General features: G+C 43.3%; 1 pseudogene; it reads left to right on the forward strand.

The window, feature by feature from the left end:
* Positions 1–18367: 18367 nt before the first annotated feature.
* Positions 18368–19702, forward strand: LOC146398965 (phosphatidylinositol 3,4,5-trisphosphate 3-phosphatase and dual-specificity protein phosphatase PTEN pseudogene; annotated as a pseudogene).
* Positions 19703–23093: the final 3391 nt, after the last annotated feature.

Here is a 23093-nt window from a genome sequence, read left to right on the forward strand (position 1 = left end):
AGGCTGTGAAGGGACCTGAATGTTTGCTGAGCAGCTGATGGGAAAGTCTTGAAATACCCACTTTAAGAAGACTGGGAGTTCCCTGGTGGCTTAATGGTTAAGGATTTGGTGTGGTCCCTGCTGTGGCTTGGATTCAATCCCCAACCCTGGAACTTTCACATGCTATGGCTATAGCCAACAAAAAAAAAAAAAAAAAAAAAAAAAAGAAGAAGAAGAAGAAGAAGCCTGTGGCTGCTGATTTTGTTTCTCATTTTTGGCTGCCCTGTGGCATATGGAGCTCCCAGGCCAGCGATAAGATCTGGCCCATAGCTGCAAACAAACCACAGCTGCAGCAATGCTGGATCCTTAACCCACTGTGCTGGGCCAGGGATGGAACCTACAACTCCCAAGATGGCAAAGCTGTGTCTGTGAGGATGTGCTGGTTGAGCAGAAGTGAGCTGTACCAACAACACACGGGCTAGACCATCACCAGGGAAGTCACACTTACCCTGGATGAGGGCAGGACAAGAGGAAGAGAGGAAAGCTATGAGTCAGGTGTTAGGCTCCTGAGGAGTGTGGACACCAATGAGACTGATGGGAGATGACCTTCCAGTCCCAGTACTCTCAGTGTGCTGCCAAATCTAACATTTCTACCACATAGGTTCTCACCTCCATCACCCCCTCTCCCCTCCCTTTCTTTGTGGCCCTTATCTGGGTCCCCATGCCTGGGCCACCAGAAAAGCCTACTCTTTAGTTAAGCCTCCTCTCATCCTGGACACTGACAATGACAGATTAACCTTTTAGGTAATGGGTACTTTCACCACCACCACTCCCTGGCATAGACATCTCCAGTAGTTCCCACAGCCAATCACATTATGGGCAATCCCCTTCCTCCGCCAGCCAAGGGCCGAATCTCCCAGGCAATAATCATTTCTTTATTTTCTTTTTGCTTTTTTTTTTTTTTTTTTTTTTTTTGCTTTTTACGGATGCACTGGGCCTAAAGCATATAGAGATTCCCAGGCTAGGGGTTGAACTGGAACAAAAGCTGCCAGCCTACACCACAGCCACAGCAACATGGGATCCGAGATATGTGTGCAAACTTCACCACAGCTCATGGCAATGCTGGATCCTTAACCCACTGAGTGAAGCCAGGGATCAAACATATATCCTCATGGATACTAGCTGGATTTGTTTCCACTGAGCCATGACAGGAACTCCAGCAATACTGATTTCTAATCCCATCAACTCATCTTCAGGTTTCTGTACTCCAGGCCACTTGAACTCCTTGTTTTTCCAGCCGCCCTGGTACTTTTTGCTCCCTCCGTTTGCTCCTGAAGCTTCCTTTTCCTAAACTATACACTAGCCCTCTCTCCCTGCTGAAACTGGAGCATGCAAGACAGTTAAACACACTTCTGATGTCAGCTAGATCTAGGTTCATATCTTGGTGACCTAAGTACTAATTCAGCAATGCTTTGCAAGATGGTTAACTCTTCTGAGCTTAGGTTTCCTCATTTGTAATTTGGAGCCCAATAAAATTGCCCCAGTGAGAGGAGAAATTGAGAAAATCTAGGCAAAACAATAAGCGTAGTAGCTGCCATAGGGGAGGGTCTTCAAAAATGCAGCTGCTACATTTCATATCACTTCTCTGTCCATCCTTCCCAGATGGATGTCCCTTCAGAGAGATCAGTCCCTCTGTTGAGCCCTGCATCACAAGGCCTCCTTGATGCAATCCTGCATTCTACTCCTTTATATCTGCATTATACCTTTTCTGCTCCTTGCTTCTTTTATTTATTTTTGTCTTTTTGCCTTTTCTAGGACCACTCCTGCAGCATATGGAGATTCCCAGGCTAGGCGTCTAATTGGAGCTGTAGCCACCAGCCTGCAGCAGAGCCACAGCAACTCAGGTGGGATCTGAGCCACATCTTTGACCTATACCACAGCTCATGGCAAAGCCAGATCCTTGACCCACTGAGTGAGGCCAGGCATCAAACCCACATCCTCATGGTTCCTAGTCAGATTCATTAACCACTGCCCCACAATGGGAATTCCAACCTTCTCTGCTCCTTAAAGGCAGGCACCAGTGCTTGCCCACGTCTGTGTGTCCTCCAGCACTGAACACAGCTCCTGTAGGACTCTACAAAGCTCGCTGAATCAAGTGGTGCTTTATTCCCTGGCAGACAAATACAATGTCAGATGTGATGATTTTTCAACCTGTTCCAAAGTTTATACTGAGAGGGAAAGTGGGTAGCACCTGGGGAAAAGCAACATTATCATCATCCTAATATCCAAAACATATGCCTTACCCCAAACTTATCACTTCAAACAATGCAGGAAACAGCTGGTTGGTTTACCTATCACTTCAAACAATGCAGGAAACAACTGGTTGATTTAAGAACCTTTTAGAACAGAGATACGTTTAGCTCTGGGTCCACTAACATGAGTTTGGGGGAATCACTCGGATGTACAAGGAACACTTAATGGCATTAAAAATAATGAACTGAATGACCATCAGAAGGACAACATGATGCAGGGTCAAGGCCACCCTTTGGGAGTCAATGGCACTCAGGATCTTGGCCACTGCAGTCCCAAGCAAAGGCTTCCCATTGTAGAGGATGTAGTATGTCAGCTCCACAGGGTCCTTGGGTCCTGGCACCCGCTGCATCTTTACCATCTTTCAGAAAAAGACTGGCCATGTTTACAGGGCATCTTTCATCAATCATACAATTAGCCTGGCAATTGGCCAGCTCTCTCCTGACTTTGAAGCCTTCTGTGGCTAAGTGGACCCACAGCATGTATTTTAGACACCAACCTTCACATACCTCCCTATCACCAACATCTCAAGAGGCCCTGCTATCACCAGAGGGGGAGGGAGGAAGGAGAAAAAGGTTTTGAAAATATAAACATCGGGAAAGAAGAACGTTTGAGCCTGGAGAAGGAAACGCTGAAATGGTGATGTGATGTCTTCCAGCCAGAAAACTCTGGCCCCAATTGAAAACAGGCCTCCACATTAATTCAGGGCATGTTATGTTATTCTCAAAGAATTCTAATTTCAAGTTCCTGAAATTGCCAGAGAGGGAAAAAAATGAACATATATGTCTGTAATTCAAAAGATGTCTGAAAAAAGCTGTACTTGGAAACTCAAAGCTCTTTTTCTAAAATAACATTTTTTGCTTTTTCTCAGTGTGCAAATCATACATAATAACTACAGAAAATGTGAAAATACAGAAAAGCAGGGAGAAATTCAATAAAAAGGATTCTGTAACCCCTCTACCACAAGCTAATTACTATTACCCTTTTGGAGTATTTGCTTCTATTCTTTTTTTCTACGCAATCCTTTTTAGGTGTTATTTTACAAAATTATTTATCATATGTTATACTATTATCTATTGTCATTTTTACTTGCATCCATAATGGACTTAAAAATAACAAAAGCATAAATATTCATTTCTTTCTTTCTTTCTTTTTTGGACCACAAACGTGGCATATAGAGGTTCCCAGGCTAGGGGTTGAATCAGAGCTGCAGCTGCCAGCCTACGCCACAGCCACAGGAATGCCAGATCTGTGCCACATCTGTGACCTGCACCACAGCTCATGGAAACACAGGATCCATAACCCTCAGAGTGAGGCCAAGGATCAAACCCACGTCCTCATGGATACTAGTCAGGTTCATCAACCACTGAGCCAGGAGGGGAACACCATAAATGCTAATTTCTACATGACATTCCAAGGCATGCCTCATAAACTTACTTAACCAATCCTTAATGGTTAAACACTTAAATCGTTACTCATTTTTCTGCTTTTAACTAACAATTGATAATCATTATAAGTGCATAAAACATAAATTTTAATACCTACGTAACGTTCTACTCTATGCACGCCTCATAAACTTAGCCAACCCTTCATTTTTGACATTTAGGTTGTTATCAACTTCTCACCAGTATAATGAACCACTGATAAACATGATAGTACACTATGGTATTTTCCTAAGTATATATTACAGATTGAGTTTCACAGGATATTAAAAGATGTTTAATTATTAATGTTTAATATTAATAAATGATATATGGAATCTAAAATATGACACAAATGAAGCTATCTATGAAACAGAAACAGATTCACAGACACAGAGGAGACCTGTGGTTGCCAAGTGGGAGGGGGCGGGGGAAGGGTGGAATGAAGGTTTGGGTTTAGCATATTCAAACTACTATATATAGAATGGTTAAACAAACAAAGTCCTACTGTATAGCACAGGGAATTCTATTTGATATCCTGATAAACCATTATGGCAAAGAATATAAAAAAGAATATATATGTGTAACTGACTCACTTTGCTGTACAACAGAAATTTACAATATTGTAAATCAACTATACTTCAATAAAATAAACAGAAGTAAAAATGGGAAAATGCTACAAAAATGTGTGTAGCAATATTGTCCATAATAGAGAAAAATCTGTACATTCAAAAGTTGCCAACAGCAGGATGGATAAGTGAGTTATGGTACACTCACACAATGAAATATTGCAGAGGAGTGAAAATGAACTGTGGCTCTTTCTATCAATATGAGTGAAATCAAAAACCCAATATGGAGCAAAAGAAACAAATCACAGAATACAGAATTCAAAAACAGCCAAAATCAGGAGTTCCTGTCTTGGTTCAGCAGAAACAAACCGAACTGGTATCCATGAGGATGAGGATTTGACACTTGGCCTCACTCAGTGGGTTAAGGATCCAGTGTTGCTGTGAGCTGTGGTGTCACAGATGCAGCTCAGATCTGGTGTTGCTCTTGCTGTGGCTGTGGTGTAGGCCAGCAGCTGCAGCTCTGATTTGACACCTAGCCTGAGAACTTACATATGCCATATACGTGGCCCTAAAAAAATGAAAGAAAAGAAAAAACAGGTAAAACCAAATGATATACTGCTTAAGGGTACACATGAAGATGGTAAAAATCTATATAGAAAATACAGACATTATTTCATACAAAATTCAGAAGCACATTAAGCTCTGATGGAAAGGAAGGGAGTAGGTATCTTAAGAGGAGACACAAAAAAAGGCCTCTGGGGTAAGGAAACAATAATGTTCTTACCCTTTGAGTTTGTGGATTCCTTTTTATTAGCATTCTTTAAAATCTACACATTTTTATACTGTGTATATATTTTGAATATAATGATTACAACTTACTACAACCCAATTAAAAAAAAGAAACAGTTAAAAATATGACCAGGGACTTCTCTGGCGGTCTAGTGGCTGGAATTCAGTGCTATTGCCACTGTGGCCTGGGTTCTGTCCCTGGTTTGGAAACTGATATCCCATATCAAGATGCTTCATGCTGTGGCCAAACAAAACAAATCAAAAAAAGACCAGACTCTCACAACAGAAGATATTTGAATAGCCAATAAGCATATGAGGCAGTGGAATAACGGGCTCCACATCTGGTTGGAGGGATTGTCAACTATAAACTTTGAGAAAAGATCTGGCAGTTTCTCAGAGAATTAGCATACACCAACCCTATGAACCAAGAATTCCACTCCCACATACCCAGGAGAAATGAAAGCATGGCCATAGAAGACTCTTCACAGAAACTTTGTTTATAATAACTCAAAATTGGGGAAAACCCAGGTATCCACCAACAGAAGCATGGATAAACAAATTGTAGTATATTCATCTATGGGAATATTATTCAGCAATAAAATAGAATAATCTACTGAATGACACGACAGTACAGAATAATCTCAAAAACACAACACTGACTCAAAAATGCTGTATACAAAAGGGAATATGCTGTAGGATTCCACTTATATGAGGTTCTATAACACTCTGAACTGATCTATGGTATGAAAATGATATGGGGTATCAAATATAAAACAGTAACATAATACACTGTTAATTATAGAACTGAGGTGGTAAGTGTATGGGTGTTTACATCATAATTTTGTCTACTTTTTTGTGAGTCTGAAAATGCTCATAATAAAATCTTGGAGAAATTCAGATATTACTATAAACAAGGACCTTGTTTGCATTTAAATGTAGAAGCCAGTATATTGAAGAAAGTTAAGGAGATGATGATGATGATTATTATTTTTACTTGCAGGTCTTTTGAGAGTCTCTGGTATGCCAACATGCCTTGGGAATCTTCAAGGAGGTTCTACAGGATGCATCCTTGACCAAACTGACCTGGCCAGAGAGCTCTTTGCCTCTGGGAACCTTTACGACCATTTCCTGGTCACTCTCTGAGAAACACCGCTTTTGCCTTTTCATCTTTATATTCACTTGTGTCTCCTCAGAATGAACTTCTGGCAGTAAGGTTGGGACCATCTAAAAGGTTCTAGTCTAAATTGCCCGCATGCCCTCCAGAAAGGTCATGACCACCTCCTGTGTTTGGGAGCGTCCTCTTCACTTTATCCTCATCGGCACTGGACAGTACCATTTTTACTGATCTTCTGTAGGTGAAAACAGTATAGTTAAAACTTGCATTACTTGGGAGTTCCTGTCATGGCACAGTGGTTAACAAATCCGACTAGGAACCATGAGGTTGCAGGTTCAATCCCTGGCCTTGCTCAGTGGGTCGAGGATCAGGTGTTGTCGTGAGCTATGGTGTAAGTTGCAGATGCAGCTCATATCCCATGCTGCTGTGGCTCTGGTGTAGGCTGGTAGCTATGGCTCTGATTAGACCCCTAGCCTGGGAACCTCCAGGTGACACAGGAGCAGCCCTAGAAAAGGCAAAAAGAAAAAAAAGACAAAAAACACAACAAAACAAAACTTGCATTACTATGATGACAAAGAGAGTTAAATGTTTAAAATTGCTTCCTGGCCGTATGCATATCTTCCTTGGCCTCAATTTTTAAATACATCCACTAGAGAAGTATCTTTAGAGTCTCAACATCTAAATCTCCATATTCATGAAGGTGGCTAATCTCTTAGAATTATCTGAGCCCAGATGAAAGGCTTCTACTGGTGAAGGATAATGTAAGCTACGTAGACTGAATTTTTCCTGGGAAACATGGGCAGACCTTGGGCATGTGACTTCTGTCCCCACTGGGAGAAGAGGTAAGGGGTAGGAGAGCCTTCATATAACCAGGTACAAAGTGAATGAACAGTCAAGTATCTGATAATGTCACTCAATTGCAATTTAATAGCAACTTCTTCTCCCCAAGATTTCTCCAAGGATGATGTTAGAAGGTGATCTACAGCCTCAGTCAATTAAGGATTTGTAGAAATCAACCCCTACTTACTTCACTCAGGCTTTCCAGGCAATGCAAGGGGCCAAACACACAGAGTACTCAGAAAAAAAGTGAGGAAAGAACATCTCACAGGTCTCTTGTAGACACTTAGAATGTGTTAGGTTTCTTAGTTTTCCAAATAACACCAGGATTGCAGGGTGATTCTGCCCTTCAGCGGAGACAAATCCCATTCGACTGAATCCCAGCAACTTCCGTTCTGCACTTTGTAGATGTGTGAATTACAGGGCTGGTAGAGGGGAAATCACAAACCTAGCACTGCAATTAACTATGGCTTTGCCTCATGACAATGCTAGGGGTCCAGTCAGAGCTGTAGCCACCTGCCTACACCAGAGCCACAGCAACTCAGGATCTGAGCCAAGCTGTGTCTGTGACCTACACCACAGCTTATGGTAACACTGGATCCTTAACCCACTGATCAAGACCAGGGATCAAACCTTCAACCTCATGGTTCCTAGTTGGGTTTGTTAACCATTGCGTCACAATGGGTACTCCCTCTCTAGATTCCTTATCAAGTTCAAGTAAGAGCAGGAGCTTCTTTACCATGTTCTAGCCCATCTGTGTATCTGGACCACCCCTAATTTCACCAAATGAGAACCTAATTCTGGCATTTGTTGGGCTAAATAACAAAGCCCTCCGGAGAAAGGGTGAAATTACAGACATGCTTCTGGAAATTGCCTCTAGAAAGCGGGCATCCTCAATGAACTCCAGCTGACTGCCCCTGGGGTATGAACTCCTGATTGCTAATTGACCACCTCTAGGGTGTAACTTAACCCAAACACACAGGCATGGCATCACACTGGCTAAGACAAAGTTTTATAGGAAATTACAGACGCATCCAATAGGACAAGAGGCCAAATTTGGACACTGTGAATGGGGGACCTGGAGTCTCCTTCACGGGTGTGACATTGATGCCCACAGGGAAGTCCATTCCAGAAGATGAGTTGTTTGTACTTCCAAGATGTCCTGGGGACATGATCTGAAGACAGATGCTGGGATATCATGAACAGCTGGTCCAGGCACCACTCCATGATGCGGGCAAAGCTCTGATTGTGCAGGCCCATCAGGGAATTGTCCACAACCTGCAGCACTGTGGATACAGAAGGCAGAGGGGTGGTCAGAGGGGAGACACCCTGCTGACTCAGAAACTACCACAACCACCCAGGTTTGGTCATCTTGACCTTACTCTGGGTTACAGGTTCAATCCCTGGCCCAGCACAGTGGGTTAAGGATCTGGTGCTGCTGCAGCTGCGGATCAAGTCAGGACTGCAGCTTGGATCAGCTCAGATCTGACCCTTGGCCTGGGAATGCAATATACTGCAGGATGGCCAAAAATGGGGAAAAAATGTTAAAAACAATTCACATTTTCCTAGATCAAAACTTACAAAGGTTTGGAATGGAGTCTCGGAAATTACTTCTTTGAAGACACACATGCTAAATAATCCCCATGGAGGTTATAAAGCAGCTTTCTTTCCAGTGCCCTCATTAGGGACTCCCAGCTCACCTGTCAGCAGGACTATAAACAAAGGGAGTTCCCATTATGGCACAGTAGAAATGAACATAACTAGTATCCATGAGCATGTGAGTTCAATCTCTGCCCCACTCAGTGGGTTAAGGATCTGGCCATGAGCTATGGTATAGATCACAGACACAGCTTGGATCTGGCATTGCTGTGGCTGTGGTGTAGACTGGCAGCTGCAGCACCAATTCATCCTAGCCCAGGGACTTCCATGTATCATTAGTGTGGTCCTAAAAAGCAAAAGCGAAAACAAAAACAAAAAACCAGCCAACCAAAGATGAAACTTCCCTGAACTTCCCACTGTGGCTGGTCCCAGAGAAGCCTCCCTGTGACTCCTCTGACCTGACATTGTGTCAGCTGAGGAAGGGCCCACAGACCTCCTCACCCCAGAAAGAGAGCCCATAAAAATGACATTGCCAGCTGCTAAAGGATTACTTCTATGCTAGCCTCTCCTGACCCATGGAGAGAGGTGGGGAGACATAGGACAGTCCAAGATACAGTGTCATCATGGGTCACTTTCTAAGAATCCCAGTGGCGATTCAAGGGCAGACATGGAAGAGAAGGGTCCAAGTCTCCAGGGGATGAAAACATCCTGGAAATAGACAGTTGTTATGGATTCACACATTGTGAATGTACATCAGGCCACTGAACTGTACCCCTAAAAATGCTTAAAATGGGAGTTCCCATCATGGATCAGTGGTTAATGAAACTGGCTAGTATCCATGAGGATGTGGGTTCTATCTTTGCCCTCACTCAGTGGGTTAAGGATCCAGCATTGCTGTGAGCTGTGGTGTAGGTCACAGATGCAGCTCAGATGCACATTGTTGTGGCTGTGGTGTAGGTCAGCAGCTACAGCTCCAATTTGACCTCTAGCTTGGGAACCTCTACATGTTGTGGGTGTGGCCTTAAAGAGACCAAAAAAAGAATAAAAAATGCTTAAAATTTTAAATCCCATGTTATGTGTTCTTTACCAAAATTTTAAAAATTAAGAGAAAAAAAGAAATCCCTCCAGGGAAGTGCAGGAGGCCATAAGAACCTCCCACAGAGTCATGTGGAACCCACAACTGGACCACTCCCATGTGCTTCTATTTGCAAAGAGATTGTGACCTTCTCCAGAGGCAGCTGGCTGGGTTTGAATCCTGACACCCCTTTATTGTGTGTTCTCTGACAAGTTGCTTAGTTGCTCTGGGCCCCACTTCCTCATCTGAAAACACAGTTATCATCAGCTACTCCTGATTGTATGTTGGGAAGCACAGAATACTTTATGTCTACATAAAAATGCTTCCAGCCTCATGCTATGAAGCACTTGAGAGGAGGCCCATAAACAGTAGCTGTTGTTTCTCAAAGGTGCCTCCTGCTTTGCTGGACACACCTTCAGCAGAGGATGGGATCACATGGAAAACATAGAGCTGTATTCCGGGACTGGAGTGCCTCGCCTTTCCACTGAGAAGCATGGCAGGCCTCAGGCTCCTGGCCCCCTCTGCCCACCTGGCAGGCAGTGGAAAAAGATGGGTGCCCACAATGACACAAAAGCGGCAGGAGGGGGCTTGGATCCTGGTATGAGGGCTCTGGAGGACTGCAGCCCCTCAGCACATCAGCTAGGATGGCCACCCACCCTTAACCACCACTGACTCAGCTCAGTGGAGGTGTGAAAGTCCCAGCTGGGTTCAAGGGAGCTTTCTCCATAAGATTCAATAGCTTTCACACCACTGGTATCTTATTCCTTCTTGGTTACTGGGCTCTATGAGTCCAAAGATCAGGTCGGGTTCAGTCCCCTGGACCCAAGCTAAGGTATGTTATTTGGATTGAATCCCACACACTTGGAGTCAAAGCAACCTCAATGCATAGCTCACATCTTCTCCTGGTCTTAAAGGTGAGGTGTGACACCCAGAGGGCCTGAGCTGACCTGCTAAAGTACACACTAGGTTGATAAGTAGCAAAGGTGAGATTGGAAGAAAACCTCTGATTGCTGGGTCTGGGATATTTGACTTTGGTGAGTGAAATTAAGACAGAGGCATAAATCTGAGGGGTTCTCGCCTCTGTCAGGCAGTAATCTTAAATCTATATGTCTCTACTCCACCTCACTTATACACTTTTACCATAGAATCCATGACATCAGGGTGGGTCCTGGGCTGTTCTCTGTAAAGAGGGGCTGTAGGAATCACCCCAAGCCAGTGATTCTCCACCAAAGAGGGCCCCACACTCAGAGAGAAGAGTGGATAGTGTGCAAAAACATATGGAATATAAGTTGAGTTGGAAAACAGATGGAAACACGTCAAGCTTTTATAATACAAATTACAGGAAGAAAAGTTGCTTCTAATCCTCTTGGCTGTTAGCAACCTGCAGAAGAAAGCATGCCCAGGATGCATGTCTGGGCAGAGTGGTTACTTGAGGGACTGAGGGTTTGAACAGGTTGAACAAAGCTATCTTCATCTCTCAATTCCCCATCTCCTTCCTACCCCTCTGGAGATGATGATAAAAATTGGTGGTGACCCCCAAGGGTCTAGGAGGTGGTCATGAGGCAAAGAGAAGGAAGGAGGTTTATCCTGAGCCCTGGATCTGCCCCCTCTCCCCATCACCAGTGTGAATCAATGGATCCTATCTGGTCCAAACACAGTGATGGGGACCAATGGGTATTCTTATTACCAACAGCAGCAACAGTGAAAACAAGTGAGGGGTGCATGGGGGAGTGGGTAGGAGGGGGTCAAGTCCCAGGAGAATCCTGAAAACAAGACCAGGTATGGAGATTTTTACACCATACTTTTTTTTAATGTAACTAAAACAGAGGCAGAGCAAGACCCAGGTACTTGAGAAAGGCTGGAACAGGAGGCTGTCAAGGACAGGATGTCTTACTATTTTAAATGTAAATCTTAAAGTTAAGAGAAGGGGAAACATCTGCAGGTTGAAAAGCAGCATTCCCTGGGCAGGAAATGTGATATTGTAAATGTTACATTACCTGCTGGCTTCTAAAATGTATCACTGGGTTAGCCCTGTCTCTCATGGGCCTAAACTCTGGTGGATTGTCTTTGTTTGTTTGTTTGTTTGTTTGTTTTCCTTTTAAAACACATTTCTTTAGTTGGCTTTCTTAGCAGGTAAAATAATCTCTCAAAATCCATGGCCTTGCAGAGGAGAAAGACAGGCAATTTTCTGCTGTTCAGGAGAGGTTGGCAGCAGGCTTCATCAAGTGCCTTGGTTAGTATTCCAGGCAGCAGCCTGTCCACTGCTTGTTTGGGGCAGCAAGTGAGGGAGGATACAGGGAAGGGAAGAGGGAGGCTTGAGAGGGCCTGCATGTCCAGACACACCTTGCAGGACTTGCATAATCTCCCTCCCTTCTTGATAGGGTCTGAAAAGGTGTCCTCCCACCACTCATATGTTGAAGCCTTAACCCCACCCCCCAACTCCAGACCTCAGAATGTGACTGTATTTGGACATAGGCCTTTAAAGAGTTAATTAAGATGGAGTTCCCACTGTGGCACAGCGGAAACAAATCCAACTAGGAACCATGGGGTTGCTGGTTCAATCCCTGGCCTCACTCAGTTGGTTGAGGATCCTGCATTGCTGTGAGCTGTGGTGTAGGTCGAAGACATGGCTCAGATCTGGCATTGCTGTGGCTCTGGCATAGGCCAGCAGCAACAGCTCTGATTAGACCCCTAGCCTAGGAACCTCCATATGCCCCAGGTTCAGCCCTAAACAAAGACAAAAGACCAAAAAAAAAAAGATAAAGTGAGGTCATTAGGATGAGGCCTAATCCTACAGACAGTGTCCCACAAGATGGGGAAATTAAGGCACAGGGGGGAGATGGCCATCGACAAGCCAAGTAGAAAGACCTTAGAAACAAACAACCCTGCTGACATATTGACATTTAACTTGCAGCCTGGAGAGGCGTGAGAAAATAAATTTCTGTTGTTGAAGCCCCCTAGTCTGGGGTACTTTGTAACAGCAGCTCTAGCACCCTCCTGTCCCTCCCATTTCCAGCTCAGTGGGTCACTTTGCCCCCTACAAGCGGCTGTCCTTTCTTTCTGCTCGTTGCTTCTCCAATTTTCAGAGCTACTGTCTGGCTTTTGAAAAGCACAAACAAGAACTTTTTTGCTGTTGCATAAATCTCAGCTGGGAAATGTCAAGGGGAAAAGAAAAAAAGGAAAATGTCACCCAAACACTCTTCTACTTCTATCTGCCCGCAGTGTCAGGACATGCCCGGGTGCCACCAGGATTAGTGTGGGCATGCCCAGGGAGGGAGAAAAGTGCGTGCCTGGCATTCCTCTGATTTTTCCTTTGGGTTTTGTAGGGCAGTACAGAAAGGCCTGTGATCTTTAAACAGATAGACAACCAGGCATATGGACAAGCCCTGACATCCACAGCTTAAGGCTGTACCTTTTGCTGGGTACCCAGTTCTTCAAAGAGGAGGCATCTGGGTGGGACTGTCAAGGTAGCTGTTTTGAGTTGGTTATTTAACCCTCATCTTCAGTGTGAAGTCTTTTCACATCTCAGCTTACTCCCCCTACTTCTGGTCCTAGGGAAGTAACTCCTTGGCTTATAAGACAGGATCCAAGAAAAGACACAATCCTATCATTGAATGAGTTTTAAAAATAAACTAACCTGGGGACTTCCCCCATCATGGCTCAGTGGTTAAGGAATCCAACTAGGAACCAAGAGGTTGCAGGCTCAATCCCTGGCCTTGCTCAGTGGTTAAGGATCCGGCATTGCTGTGAGCTGTGGTGTAGGTTGCAGATGTGTCTCAGATCCCACATTGCTGTGGCTATGGTGTAGGCTGGCTGCTACAGCTCCAATTAGACCCCTAGCCTAGAAACCTCCATATGCCATGGGAGCGGCCCTAGAAAAGGAAAAAAGACAAAAAAAATATATATATAAAATGAAAAATAAAATAAATAAACCAACCTGATAATGTGAAATATGAAGCAAAAGAAGAGATTACCTGTAATTACCCAATAGTCTGTGATTGTTTCTGATATATCAAGGTTGGGATATTCCAGCGCTGAAACAAACAAGAAACACATCAACATACTTTCACAGGTTCTGTATATAAATATTGTTCAGTAAATGGACACAGCTGACAAAAGACCAAACAGCTAAATCTTGCTTTGTCATTCTTGGGAGCTCTAGGACATACAGGTTGAAACTCTCTGGCTGCTCAGAAAACAATAATACTCAGTAAAGGGCTAACGTTCAAAAGAAGAGTTTTCTAAGGCTTTTGGGTTTCTGCTTTCAGTTCCTCCATCAAAACCTTCTTAAATGAAACACGTTAACTGTCAATACCTACAGCTAGAACATGTCTTAACTAAAGCTTTCTTCACTTGAAAAGTTACCCAACCATCACTACCATTTTTTCGGAATGATTATATCTTGAATGAATTTTTCTAACATCAAAGACTAAGTTTAGTAGCCAACAGTCCCATTTTTTTTTTTTACCAGTATGGTAACAATTAGAATTAATACATGTAAGGGCCTTAGTACAGTACCTGGCACATAATAAGTACTTCATAAGTCATAGTCATGTTATTATTACTATTCTCAGAATACCAAGATGATGAAAGAAAACAAATTCTTCACATGTTGCCAGGCCTTTTTTTTATATCATCTTTTCCATAAAGTAGAGTCATCTTTCATTAAAACATGGAAATTCACAAAAGCATGCCATTATACAAACATTTAAAAAAATTCCAAGTGGCTACATGTGCTAGTAAGTACATTCACGTACATCATCTGACTTATTTACAATACAAAAAGCAACCATAGAAGGAAATTGAAAAACATTTGCTAACATATGTTTAAAAAAAAAAACTTTGCCCAGTGACCTTCAGAAATGTACCAATGATTAAATTGAAGTGCACAGATTTTCACCTCCTTTGGCTACCAAAGAAGTGTTTGGGTACAAAATGTAGGCTGCATCATCTTCAAAGTTTATGCCTGCTGCATAGCAATGAGGATTATGTTACAGGAGCCTTATAGGAAGATGAGGCCACAAGCCTACAGGGACTTTATCAAGTGAATGATGCTGACTGCACATGAGTGGCATTATGACATCTATTGCAGGGCAAGGGCTGAAGGCTTGGGAAAATCTGCTGATGGCAGAAGTTGGGGAAACCATAGCAACCCAGATTGCCATGAAGACCTGATGCTCATCAGGCAGTATTACAAGCTCAGAGGCAGATGGCTTGGATTCAAACCCCAGGTTCCATGTCTTACTAGCTGTGTCAGAGCAGGCATGTTGTTAAACCTCTTGGAGCTTCAATTTTCTCTTCTGAAAAATGGTGCTAATTTCACACTTACCTTACAGGATGGTTGTGAGGATTAAATGAGGTACGAGATAAGTGAAGGTTAGAAGCACCTCGATAGTACTTTTTTCAATGTGCAATAAACTTTTCATCAATTAAATCACCTTTTATCACATATTTCAGTCACAATAAACTCTTTATGACCAAAGAGTTAACATGTGGCCTGGCACTAAGTTTTGCTAAACAGTCAAGGCCCTGGAGAAGATGGCAGAGTCCCTGCAGGATGGGTACATACTCACGTTCAGCGATGGTGAGCAGTGGGTAGGTGAGGTAGAACCCCACCAGCTCAGCTGAGAGCTGGTGGAGGAGGCTGCTAGCCACTGTGCCATTGAGGAAGGAGTTTGATTGCCCACCATGTACACCAAGGTGACGGTCTGGGAGGCGTTGGACATGCTCGCCATCTGAATAGACACAGGAGGAAAGAGGAGGGAGACATCCCATGTAAGAGGAGGATCTGTTTCATGAAGAACGTGAGGAGGAAATTTAAGCAGAAGTCGAGGGCAGGAATGAAAGGGAGGTGGGAAAAGAGCAAGGAGGAGACAAGAATAATAACAGTTGTCACTTAACAGATGTGCCAGGCATTGTGCTAAGGGCATGTCATCTCATTTAATCCTCACCACAACCCCAGGAGGCACAGCCTGTTATGATTCCCTTTTACAGAGGAGGAATGTGAAGCCCAACATGATCAAGGGACTTTCCCCAAGGTCACACAGCTAAGAAGTGACAGGGCCACGATTCAAATCCAGGTAACCTGGCTTCAGGGTTTTGAGGGTTTTTTTTTTGTCTTTTTGTCTTTTTGCCTTTTCTGGGGCTGCTCCCATGGCATATGGAGGTTCCCAGGGTAGGCGTCTAATCAGAGCTGTAGCCACCAGCCTATGCCAGAGCCACAGCAATGCCAGATCTGAGCCACATCTGCAACCTACACCACAGCTCACAGCAATGCCAGATCCATAACCCACTGAGCAAGGCCAGGGATCGAACCAGCAACCTCATGGTTCCTAGTTGGATTCATTAACCACTGTGCCATGATGGGAACTCCCAGATTTTTTGTTTTTTTTGTTTTGTTTTGTTTTGTTTTTTGTTTTTGTTTTTTTGTCTTTCTGTCTTTCTAGGGCCACATGTGAGGCATGTGCAGGTTCCCAGTCTAGGGGTGTAATCGAAGCTGAAGCCACCAGCCTACACCACAGCCACAGCAATGCTGGATCCTTAACCCATTGAGCAAGGACAGGGATTGAACACTCAAACTCATGATTCCCAGTCAGGTTCATTTCTGCTGTGCCATGATGGGAACTCCCCCTGGCTTCAGGTTTTAACCACTAGTTGTGTGTATCTTTTCCAGAGCTAAACAGCCTCAGGCTACATTTATGGTTCTAACAATACACAACAGGACATAGGAAGGTAAATTTAAGGAAGGCTCAACTACTCAGACAAAGAAAGCAAACTTTTGGGGAATTTTAAAGGTGAAAGGATGAGGGATGCACACAGTCAATCACCAGCCTAGTAACAGACAAGGTGACTGAACCTGATGACACAGGGAATTCAGAAATAGAAAACAGCTTCTTGAGAGGGCGATTACATTTCCTTGTGGTCTATTAATTCCATGTAGGATATGTTAATATTACTATGAGATGGGTGGTTTTCTTCTTGAATTTTGTCTAAGTCAGTTTTTCAGTTGGGAGAAAATGAGATTTTATGGGTCAATGTATACACAAAAATATCCCACAGATGAGATTTGAAAAACATTCAGGGTAAGCAGGCACTCAGAAGCTTTGTCAGCTTCTGGGCTGGGTGCCTGCCCCTTCTCTCTCCAGATCCACTTGCCAGCCCATGCTCATCCTACTCAGTGCCCCCAGAGACAGACCCTTGTGGACCACCTCAAAGGCTCCTTGGGCCCCTTGCTTCAGGCTCAGGGAGCTCAGGGGGACATGGGAAAGAAGAAGGGAGTGAGGTCTGAGAGCTGGTGTCAGGGACTCCCTCTGGTGGGGTCACAGATCTTTCTGCACAGCTCTGGCCTCCTGCTTCCCATGGCTGCTCCCCCCCCCCCCACCCCGTCAACACCACTTGTCACTACCTTGGAAGCTGCACTGTCCCTGTGGTTTCCCTAGAGCCCACCTGTACTTTGCAAAGTCCCTTTCACTGGACTTGCCTCAAATTACCTTAATTTGAATGTGTCCTCTCTTCTTGCCAGGAGCTGACTGATACCAGTGTGTCCCAGAGCTTTGTGTACTCAGACATAAATATCATTGCAACTTTCTTTTCATTTTCTTTTCCTTTTTTTTCCAGGGCTACAGGTGCAGCAAATGAAAGTTTCTGGGCTGGGGGTTGAAGCAGAGCTGCAGCTGCAGGCCTATGGCACAGCCACAGCAATGCAGCTTGTGGCAATGCTGTATCCTTCACCTATTGATCGAGGCCAGGGATTGAACCCACATTCTCATGGACACTAGTTGGGTTCTTAATCTGCTGAGCCACAATGGGGATCCTCACTGCAACTCTCCTTTTAAACCTAACTGTGAAGAAGGCTGTCAAGAGTAGCTTCTTGACATTATTTCTGACTTTTTCCCATGACTGGAAGTTGCTTTTAAACTCCCTAATGCAGAGTTCTCTCCTCTAGGAAGCTGCAGCCATGATGGAAGTTTGAGAGTTGGGCCACTGTGAGGCGCGACCAAGCTCAGGCGAAGGAGATGAGAGACAGTGGCGGCTGTGGCCCAGAGCTCCTCTCAAGGCCTGTGAGCAGCTGCGGGGGCAGCGCCCTTGGGGAGCCGGATGGCCATTGGCGGCGGCAGCAGCAGCGGCAGCGGCAGCGGCAGCGGCGGTGTTTCTCGCCTCCTCTTCGTCTTTTCTAACCCTGCAGCCTCTTCCTTGGCTTCTCCTGAAAGGGAAGGTGGAAGCCATGGGCTCCGGTGGGAGCCGGCTGAGGAGCTGCGGTGGCACCTCCCCGCTCCTGGAGTGGAGTGTGGGAGAAGCGGCGGCGGCAGCAGCAGCTGCTCTGGGGAGGGGGTTGGAGTCGCCGTCCTTATTTCCAGGGCTGGGAAAACTGGAGAGTTGGTCTCTCTCCTCTTCCTGCCTCCAACATGGCGGTGGCGGCTGCACATCCAGGGATCCGGGCCGGTTTAAAGCCTCTGTTCCGCAGCTGCCAGCGCACCAGCCCTGGCCCAGGCTCCAGAGACCCAAGGAGGAGGCAGCCTTTCTGAGGATTATTTGTCTTCTCCCTATTCTGCTGCCACCACTGCCAGACCTCTGGCTGCTGAGGAGAAGCAGGCCCAGTCGCTGCAACCATCCAGCAGCCGCTGCAGCAGCCATTGCCCAGCTGCAGTCCAGAGCCAAGCAGCAGCAGAGCGAGGGGCATCAGCTACCGCCAAGTCCAGAGCCATTTCCATCCTGCAGAAGAAGGCCCACCACCAGCAGCTTCTGCCATCTCTCTCCTCCTTTTTCTTCAGCCACAGACTCCCAGACATGATAGCCATCATCAAAGAGATCGTTAGCAGAAACAAAAGGAGATATCAAGAGAATGGATTTGACTTAGACTTGACCTATATTTATCCAAATATTATTGCTCTGGGGTTTCCTGTAGAAAGACTTTAAGGCATATATAGGAACAATATTGATGATGTAGTAAGGATTTTGGATTCAAAGCATAAAAACCATTACAAGATATACAATCTATGTGCTGAAAGACATTATGATACCGCCACATTTAACTGCAGAGTTGCACAGTATCCTTTTGAAGATCATAATCCACCACTGCTAGAATTTATCAAACCTTTTTGTGAAGATCTTGACCAATGGCTAAGTGAAGATGACAATCATGTTGCAGCAATTCACTGTAAACCTGGAAAAGGATGAACTGGTGTAATGATTTGTGCATATTTGTTTCATCCGGGCAAATTTTTAAAGGCACAAGATTTCTATGGGGAAGTAAGGACCAGAGACAAAAAGGGAGTAACTATTCCCAGTCAGAGTCACTATGTGTATTATTACAGCTACCTGTTAAAGAATCATCTGGATTATAGACCAGTGCACTGTTGTTTCGCAAGATGTTGTTTGAAACTATTCCAGTGTTCAGTGGTGGAACATGCAATCCTCAGTTTGTGGTCTGCCAGCCTCCAATTCAGGACCCACATGATGGGAAGACAAGTTCATGTACTTTGAGTTCCCTCAGCCATTGCCTGTGTGTGGTGACATCAAAGTGGAGTTCTTCCACAAACAGAACAAGATGCTAAAAAAAGAAAAAATCTTTCACTTTTGTGTAAATACATTCTTCATACCAGGACCAGAGGAAACCTCAGAAAAAGTAGAAAATGGAAGCCCATGTGATCAAGAAATTGATAGTATTTGCAGTATAGAACGTACAGATAATGACAAGGAATATCTAGTGCTCATTTTAACAAAAAATGATCTTGACAAAGCAAATAAAGACAAGGCCAACTGACACTTTTCTCCAAATTTTAAGGTGAAGCTGTACTTCACAAAAGCAGTAAAGGAGTCATAAAGTCCAGAGGCTAGCAGTTCAACTTCTGTAACACCGGATGTTATGACAATGAACCTGATCATTATAGATATTCTGACACCACTGACTCTGATCCAGAGAATGAACCTTTTGATGAAGTTCAGCACACACAAATTACAAAAGTCTGATTTTTTTTATCAAGAGGGATAAAACACCATAAAAAACAAACTTGAATAATCTGAAAATGGATGTTTTTTTTTTTTTAAATGGCAGTAGGACATTGTGTCAGATTACCAGTTGTAGGAACAATTCTCTTTTCCTGACCAATCTTGTTTCACCCTATACATCCACAGAGTTTTGACACTTGTTGTCCTGTTGAAAAAAGGTTGTGTAGCTGTGTCATGTATATACCTTTTTGTGTCAAAACGACATTTAAAATTAATTTAGGATAAATAAAGATGGCACTTTTCCCATTTTATTCCAGTTTTATAAAAAGTGGAGTCAGACTGATGTGTATACGGAGGAATATTTCATTTTGTGTCCTGTCACCAACTGAAGGGGCTAAAGAGCTCATGAAATACGGGTTGACATCCTACCCCTTTGCTCTTGTGGCAACAGATAAGTTTGCAGTTGGCTAAGAGGAGTTTCTAAAGGGCTTTGCTACAGTCTAATGCATGTATTCGGGTTAGGGGAATGGAAGGAATGCTCAGAAAGGAATATGCTTTATGCTGGACTCTGGACCATATACCATCTCCAGCTATTTACACACACCTTTCTTTAGCATGATACAGTTATTAATCTGGATATTTGAGGAATTGGCCACAGTCACTGCTTGCTATTTGTGCATTTTATTTTTTTAAAGCATATTGGTGCTAGAAAAGGCAGCTAGAGGGAGGGAATCTGTATTGGGGTCCAGGAATGAACCTTCCACAACATCTTAAGAGTCCACAAATGAAGGGACATAAAAATAATGTGGTCATAGATAAGAAACAGCAACAATGACTTAACTATATAAATGTGGAGGCTATCAACAAAGAATGGGCTTGAAACATTATAAAAATTGACAGTGATTTGTTAAATATGTTTTCTCAATTGTAACGACTGATCCAACTCCTGTGTAATCAAGGCCAGGGCTAAAAGTCAAATGCTATTAATACCTACATCAGTCAACAACTTACTCTTATTTCATTAGTTTTCAATCATATACCTGCTGTGGATGCTTCCTGTGCTGCCTACAAGCTTCTTTTTTCTCATTAAATATAAAATATTTTGTAAAAAAATAAAATAAAAAAATAAACTCCCTAATGCAGAGCCCAAAGTTCCATGATTGACAATATACAGAGTCAAAATTTCTGATCCTCTACTTCCTCTCTGGAAATATTTTCGGAATGTGGTTTAGCCACAGGTATTCATGCTTCTTTCCCCAAGCTACCAAAAAGAAGGGCACTTCATGCTGAATACTTCAAAAGATATCACCATACTGTTACCCCAAAAAGATTAACTAAAATAACTTTGCAACCTTTATTTCTATTGTGAACATTCTATTTTTTGCTTTTCAACAAAACTAAATCTCACTGGATCCCAAAGAGCTTTGGAGTATGGTACACTTGACCAGCTAAGTTATAAGTTAGACACTTTCTAGCTGTTTGTTTACTTGTTTGTTGATTTTTAGGGCTGCACCCATGGCATACTGAGGTCCCCAGGCTAGAGGTCTAATTGGAGCTACAGCTGCTGTCCTATGCCACAGCCACAGCAACACAGGATCCAAGCCTACACTTTGGCTCAGGGAAATGCTGGATCCCTGACCCTCTGAGCAAAGCCAGGGATCAAATCAGAGTCCTCATGGATACTAACTGGTTTTGTTACCACTGAGCCACAAAGGGAACTCCTCCCTCCCTCCATTTTTTTAAGGGCCGCACCTGTGGCATATGAACATTCCCAGGCTAGGGGTCAAATCAGAGCTGCAGCTTCCGGCCTACACCACAGCTCACAGCAATGCTTCCTTAATCCACTGAGGAAGGCCAGGGATTCAACCTGAGTCTTCATGGGTACTCATGGGGTTTGTTACCATGGAGCCATGATGGGAACACCCTCCCTCCTTTTTAAGGATGAATAATATTCCATCATATGTGTATTCCACATTGATTTATCCATTCATCCATGGATGGACACCTGAGTTGCTTCCACTTTTGGCTGCTGTGAACAATGCTGCTGTGACCATTAGTGTTCAAATATATGTTCAAGTCCTTGCTTTTAATTCTATTAGGTATATACCCAAAAACAGAATTGCTGGATCATATGGTAATTCTACAGTTTTTGAGGGACTGCCATACTATTTTCCATGGTAGCTGCACCATTTGACATGCCCACCAGCAATGCACAAGAGTTCCAATTTCCTCTTACCAACACTTGTTATTATCTATATTAAAAAAAAATAGCCATCCTAATAGGTGTGATGTGGTATTTCATGGTTTCTATTTGTAGTGATTAGTCCTGCTGAGCATCATTTATGTGCTTATTGGTTACATAAAGAAGAAATGTCTATTCAAGTCCTTTACCCATTTCTTAATTGAGTTGTTTGGGTTTTTTTTGTTGCTGAGTTGTAGGAGTTCTTTATGTATTCTAAATATTAACCCTTAGAGATACATGACTTGCAAATATTTCCTCCCAATCTGTGGGTTGCCTTTTGATTATGTCCTTTGATTCACAAAAGTTTTCAATTTTGATGAAGTCCAACTTATATATTTTTTCTTTTGTTGCTTATACTTTTGGTATCATATCCAACAAATCATGGCTGAATCCAGTATCATGAAGCTTTTCTCCTCTGTTTTCTCCTAAGCATTCTATAATTTTAGCTCCTACGTTTAGGTCTTTGATCCATTTTGAGTTAGTTTTTGCATATGGTGTTATTTTGCCTGTTGATATCCATTTCCTCATACCATTGGTTGAAAAGACTGTCCCTCCCCCTACTAAATGATTTCATCTAAAGTAATTTGACCATAAACATAAGGATTTATTTCTAAGCTCTCTATTCTGTTCCATCAGTCTATATGTCTGTCTTCATGCTACTACCACATAGTTTTGATTACTATAGCTTTGTACTAAGTTTGAAATCAGATAGTGTGACTTTATTCTCCTCATACAAGATTGTTTTGGCTATTTGGGGTTCTGTGAGATTTCATGTGAATTTTAAGGTGGATTCTTCTGTTTCTGCAAAAAATAAAGTCACTGCAATTTTGATAAAGATTGCATTGAATCTTAGAGTTCCCATCATGGCACAGCAGAAAAGAATCTGACTAGGAATCATGAGATTGCAATGAATCTGTGGATCATTCTTGGTAGTACTGGCATCACAATAATAATAAATCTTTTAATTCATGAGCACAGAATGTCTTTCCATTTATTTGTGTTTTTTGTATCTAAGAAAAATGTGACCATTCTTGAGGGTTGCTTAACAACAACTGTGTAAAAAAGAAAAAGTTCACAGGCCTGAAACCAAGATCATGTCACTGCTCCCTGAAAGTCATGCCCTGTCCCCTGGTAGAAGCAGCCCCTGCAGGGGACATTGTCCCATTACCCCATTTACTCTTAGACTACTGTGGGTTCTGACCTCATCTCT

The sequence above is a fragment of the Sus scrofa genome, chromosome 10, assembly GCF_054392235.1.
Source record: "Sus scrofa isolate SSC_HxYL_T2T_F1_AM1 chromosome 10, Sscrofa_HxYL_maternal_Yorkshire_Landrace_v2.0, whole genome shotgun sequence".
Taxonomy (NCBI): domain Eukaryota; kingdom Metazoa; phylum Chordata; class Mammalia; order Artiodactyla; family Suidae; genus Sus; species Sus scrofa.